Source organism: Rhea pennata, unplaced genomic scaffold (genome assembly GCF_028389875.1).
Source record: "Rhea pennata isolate bPtePen1 unplaced genomic scaffold, bPtePen1.pri scaffold_41, whole genome shotgun sequence".
NCBI lineage: Eukaryota > Metazoa > Chordata > Aves > Rheiformes > Rheidae > Rhea > Rhea pennata.
This window is the reverse complement of record NW_026907682.1, coordinates 2,112,212-2,118,688: the sequence shown is the minus strand read 5'-3', so window position 1 is coordinate 2,118,688 and position 6,477 is coordinate 2,112,212.

The window sequence follows — 6,477 nt, the reverse complement described above, 5'->3', positions numbered from 1 at the left end:
CAATGCGTTTGTGTAGATCTTTATGAGCTGAAGCCTCCACTTTCTTCTTCTTACCCCACCTGGAGGAGAAATACTACCATCCTGCACACTAGAGTGGCAGACTCTGCATTACTCCTCACCTAATGGTGCCTCCAGATTTCCCAGGCAAGCTGAGGAGTTAACATGTCTGCCTGAGAGAAAACCCTGCAGCTGCAACGTTTTCTAGGTTCCACGAGGAACAGCGGGAACTCCCAGCTCCCTGCCAAGGAAGGCACTCCCAGCTCAGCACCCTAAGCCCAGCTCACAGAGGCAGGCTCCCTTGTGCTCCTGCTCTCTTGCTCAGGGACACTGGGGGCCCTGGCTGCAGAGAGGCACAGCTGCAGCTGGAACACTACCAGCTGCACTTCCCAGCCCAGCAGTCACTGTGTGCTCTGGCTTCCCTAACACACAGGCATCACCTCACCTTCCTCCTCCCACAGCTCTTCCAGGGAACACTTGAATGCATCCGGGTTCCAGCACTGCTCTCTGGGGACTTTTGCGTCCCCTCACAGCACCAAAGGCATGCAGCTAAGTGCGGGAAGCCCAGAAATAATCGTTACACCTACAAGCTGGTCCTCTAGCCTTGGCCAACAGAAAAATGCCCTTTAGGTCTCAGAGGCTCCCCTGAAAATGTATGTGAGGATCAAGAGAGACACGTATCGTGGGCTTTCACCACTATATTCTTCCTACAAGCAGCACCATTGCTGCACTCACAGAATCTTCCAAAATGTGCACACTACCTTTCCGTCAAGAGCAGGCTGCTCTACTAGACTCAGGAGAGAACTAGAATTCACACGGTGCTTTCTGAGGTTCGATTTGATGAGACCAAAGCGACACACCCGGGCTTCAGAATTAAAAGCACCAAACACAACAGGAGTCTTGCACAGGGTCTCCTTCTCCTGTCTCACTGCACATGAGGGTCCCCTTGCAGTTACACAGACTGCAACAACATCTGCCCCAGTAAATCACAAACAGCAATAATCGCCACATACCAGAGATGAAAGGCCGCTCCAAAAAGCCACTGCTGGCCGATCTTCCTATCTCCTAAGGAAGGAGCCCAGAGGCACACAAGCAGTTAGAGGTATTACACCAGCTGACAAGGGACAGCAATTACCTGGCATCCCTCTTCCTTCCATAGGCTTGGCTCCTCTATCAGAGACAAGCAGTCTGTGACTGCCTCCTTTCCAAAACATCTCCTCTTCCACAGTCTCATTATCTGTCCCTTTAGAAAGAAAGAAAGGAAAGGTGAAAGCAAGGGAAGTCTTTAGAAAGCAAGGAACTGTGAGCAGACCTAACTGGGACCTCATCAGGAACACAGTATCTTCAGGAGGCAATACTTCCCAAAGGGCTTGAAGACCAAAACTTCTGTCCTTGGTGGTCCAGCTAGCCCACTAGCCCAAACAATGTTTCATGTGCGGAGAAAAAGGTAAGGGCACAACATCTTCCAAGAAACTGGTGCAGACAGCAAAACCAGACAGGCTGGATGATGAGAAACTTGCATGTCCTCTTCCTGCTCACATGCCAATTTTTGGCATTTTGGTGGGGGCAATGTAAGAGGACACTGAATCATAGAATGGTAAAGTTGGAAGGAACCTCTGGAGGTCATCTATTCCAACCCTCAGCACAGCCCATACAGGGATTGAACCCGCGACCTTGGCATTAGCAGCACCACACTCTAAACAACTGAGCTAAACCTGCCCCCCAAGGATTCACATCACAGAGGACAGGAAAAAAGGGGCAGGCATTTCAGCTGGGGACAAAATCCTTCTGAGAAGCAAGTCCCATCATGCCAGGGAGCTTAACAGAAATTCCCCCTGCACTATTTTCCTCACAGCTTCTGAAAATCCCACAGAATATTCCGATGCTTTATCTAGGAAGCTTCTCTCTGAGGATCTTCAGAGAAAGTAGTAAGTTACATTTCAAAGAATACAACACCAAAACAGAAAGGTTTCTTTGTGCATGGAAATCCATGGAGACCATTAACCCACAGGATCCCTCCCAGGCTTTGAAGTCAGGAGCCACCTGAGAGGCAGGGTCACAAGTGTCTACAGGCACATCTACAACCAAATACAAATGAGAAGGTACCAGTGTTTTTTTTTCCGATATGATACAAACTGCAGGGAAGGCGAGTGGATCATGTCACTCCACAGGATGTACATGTGGGTCTAGATTCTCAAAGTTGCAGAGTGGGGCAGGTGCCCTTTCAACTGGAACCGGCACCTCCCCAAATCCTGCATTGATGCAGGATTTTACATCCCTCAAAGACCAGCTATACCAACAGCCTGGCCCTTGGTGCAATGTCCCTGACAAGGAGGTCTCTAATGGGATACCAAAGAAGCCACAGCTGGAGAGGCAGCATTTTGACCCAGCACACAAAACAGACCCTTTACACTTGCCTTGTACAAGAGCTCGTTGTACAATTGGTATGAATCTGGGCTTCATACTAAAGATGTTTGCTGGGTAGCCTGGATTCATCTGGAGGGCAGACAAATATTACAAGAGAAAAGACGATTTGTGCCAGTATTGAATAGCCACACCTCACCTGTGCAATTCAGACCTCTCTCCAAAACCTCAGCTAGCTGAGAATCTACAGAAGCCTCCCTCCAGCCACATCTGCAACTGGAGAAGAGATTTCCTTCACTTACGTATTCAGATAGATGGCTTTGGAGTCACAAAAGTGATCCCATAACATCACAAGCTGCTTCATTCAGGGAAAAAAGTATTAACTGCTTGCCTGTAGTGTTCTGCAGAGAGGCCAAAACCTCGTCCAGACGAAAGGCTGGGAAAGCTTCACCTACAGGCACATCTGCAATCAGAGAGGAGATTGGTTTTGCTTCTCTGTCATGGCAGACGTCTTTTGAGCTACCATCCAGATTACAGCACGGAAAAAATTGTTTAAAAAAATCTTGTCCCTGGCAGCAAATAAAACCTGACTCCTTACCCCTGGGGTCCTGCAGAGGCTCCCAAACCTCATCCAGCTGAGCAGCCACATGTGCAGCATCCACAGGCACATCTGTAAGTACCGAGGCACTGCCAGAGGCTGCTGGAGGGCTGCAGCAGAGCCAGCGACAGCCGTTCCCGTCTATGGCACAGCTCGGGGCAGCAGCAGGTTTGCAGGCAAAGCCAGTGCTGGGCTTGGCCAAGCTTTCCTCTGCCAGCCTCTTCAGGCTGTCTCCTGCCGCACCAGCTCCCAAAAAGGCCCCGTGGGCCCCATGTCCCCTCCTGCCCTGCACCTCCACACTACCTTCCCACCACCTGCTCACTGCAGGGGCCTATATTGGCTCCGGCACCAGCCCTGGCACCAGCACCAGTGGTGCTGCCAGCCAGGCCAGTGGTGCTGCTGTCTCTGTGCTGTCTGTCCACCCTACCTGGGCCCAGCGCTCCCTGCGCAGCAGCCTGGGCATCACGGGCACACAGAGACCCTTTCAAAGGTGAGAGAGCGCAGCCTTGCAAGGACCTAGGCTAAAACGTTCAGCTCCCACAGATGCAATCTGTGAGGGGCCCACGCACTTCTATGGGCAGAGCTCTGGCAAGGAATCCCTCCCTCGAACCTTGCACGCTGCCTGTAGTTCATCTCCCCCACAACCCCCCTCCACTAAGCATAGGAGCTGGGGGTGGGGGGGATGTTGTTGTTGAAGACCAAGGCAAAGAAGGCACCGAGGACCTCACCTTTACCTGCCTCTGCTCTCTATCTCTCCTGCTAGGGAGCTTTCTCTTTCCTAAGGCCATGCCCATGTGCCTGGGCAACACTTCTAAACTCTTCCTCTGTAGCCTTCTCCCTTCTCCCTGCTCCTATCCCCCACGTGCTGCCTTTTTGCCTTCTAACTGCATCAGGAATTCGCTGTTTACAGCAGTGGTCTCCTGCTGTGCCCGTTCTCCTGAGCACAGGGCTGCACTCTTCTGGCACTTGGAGGCAGCTGCTTTTAAAGGCTTGCCAGCTTCCCTGCTCTCCTTCCCCCTTCAGAGCTGCCTCCCATGACATGCCCCCCACCAGCTGCCTCAAGGAGGTGAAGTCTGCTCTCTCAAAGGCCACATCTCTACATTTGATACTGTCCTTCCCTATTGCCCTCAGCATCTTGAACCTCCAGGACTGCATGGCGACTACAGGCACCAGCACCTGCCCACCAGCATCCTGGGCTGCATTAGGAGGGCAGTCACCTCCACATGATTCTTCTCCTCTCCTCAGACCCAGTGAGGCCACACCTGGACTACTGTGTGCAGTTCTGCCCTCCCCAGTACAGGAGAGACATGGCCATACTGCAGCAAGTCCAGCAAAGGGTCATGAAGATGATTACGGGACTGCAGCATCACATGCAGAGAGGCTGGGAGTGGTCAGCGTGGAGAAAAGAAGTCTCGGGGGGAATCTGATCAATGTGTTTCAACACATTGGAAGAACAGCGGATGGAGGCCAACTCTTCTCCCTGGGGCCCAGTGACAGGACAAGAGGCAATGGGCACAAACTGGCATCTAGGAAATTCTCTTGAAACACAAGGGACAGGTTTTTCACTCAGAGGGGGTGGTCAAACACTGCCCAGGTCACCCAGAGAGGCTGTGGGGTCTCTGTTGTTGGAGATATTGAACACCTGACTGAACGCGACCCCAAGCAACCTGCTCTAGCTGACCCCCACCCTCTGCCGTTCCGTGGTTCCATGACCCTGAGGTTGTTGATGTTCAAATCTCGGAACAAGCCTGAGTTCTCCCAGGCAGAGAGGACGCCACGCAGCAAGCTAGAAAGCTTCCTGGTCTTCAGAGGTATGCAGGCAGTGTATTAAGAGAGAGCCAACAGGTAAATCTTCCTTTAAAAAGCAGAATCACCCAGAACTCACTGAGATCAAGGGCAGGTCCTTGCCACCTCCCTCTGCTCTGCAGGAAGCATGTCTGCTTGCCCTTAGATTGTTCTCGGTAGTTCTGCGTATCCCGCCCCACTTTCACGCCTCAGCTATACATTACCTGACACCCCAACCCCACCCCTGCCCCCTCCACAGGCAGCTCTGTCTGACGAATGCTTCCCTTCCTCCTTCAGAAATGCTGGGCAATTCCACAGATTCATCCCGTATTTCTGCCTCTCCTCATGTTACCTCTGACGACTTCTCTGAATTCCGGATCGGTTGCGGCCTTATTTACACGGTTTGAGGTACCAAGCCACAGGTCGGATTTTCCCCTAACTGCAGCCTGTTCCCTTCACAGCCACACACACATACACACAGGGCCCTCCAGCCTGACAGCACCGCGCAGAGAGCGCACCTGAACCCTTGGAGGAGCCGAGACGCATCTGCATTCCCCACGCGCACTGCCCCCAGCAGAGAAGCCCATGGAGGTGGGTGCCATCTGCTCTCACTGAGCAGCCCACAACTGACGGGACACGCGGAGCGACGGGGCTTGCTCTTATCGTGCTGAGAGAGGCCATCACACTGCCGCCTGCTGCCAAAGCCCCCGCCCTGCCCACTGTGAAGACACTGTCAGCTTGGGGAAGCTGCAGGGTCAGGAGAGGCCCCCGTCCTCTCCTCCAGCTCATCGCCTCTCCACCCTGCCTTGAAAAGAGCAGGGTCCAGAGCTGCCAGGGACAGGGGGTGTTGCTGAATTCTGCTGCCTTTGGCTGGATGGCAGCGCTGAGGGGCCCTCTCTCTGCCCAAAGAAATAACATTGCTCCCTGACAGAGAACTCACGTGTCTGGGCCTGAACCTTCAACCAGACAGCTCAGGAAGCACCCTGAAATCTGTGGAAAAGCGCAAAGATCCAGGAAGGCTTGCCAAAGGTGTCCAAGCCCTGGCACCATGTCCTTTCCCAAAGGAACACTGGTCCTGTGGTCAGGGCGTCCTCTCTGTGCAGCTCAGGGCACCCTTGTGATGGCACCTCTGAGCTTCTGGGGCTGCTCTGCTCTCAGTGCAGCTCCCCAGGGGCAGAGTCCTGCCCAGCCTAGCTCACCCCCAGGCTGCTGATGAGCCTGTGTGCAAGGCACAGCAGGAGCTCCGCTCACGCATGCCACTCTCACGGGGGCTGGGATGTTTTGGGGCTAGCAGCAGCCCAGGGTGCTCAATTCCAAAGGTGCCTTCTGTCTTTCCCATACTCCCACTGGGCTCACTGAGCTGACAGCGAGGCTGTGCATCTATGGCCAGTGCTCTGTGGGCACCAAGAGGCTGCAGGGGTCTCTGGAAACACTCAGGCACCTCGCTGCCTCTTCCTCAGTGTCCACCGGCAGCTCTGCGCTGCACCTGGCAATGTCCCGCAGGCTAGGCTAGGCAAGGAAGGGGTGATGGAGAGTGGGCTTTGGGGAAGTGCTGAGTCCCAAGCAGCACAGCAATGCTTTTGAAGAGGAGAAGCAGAAAGGGCTGCGCTGAGGCTGGGTACCCAAGAATGGCAAGGCTGCCCGTCGTCCCCAGGCACAGTACGTTGGTTCCCCAGGTACCTGGCTGCTCCCAGTTCATCAAGGAAGAGTTGCTCTGAGGCATGACTGAATGC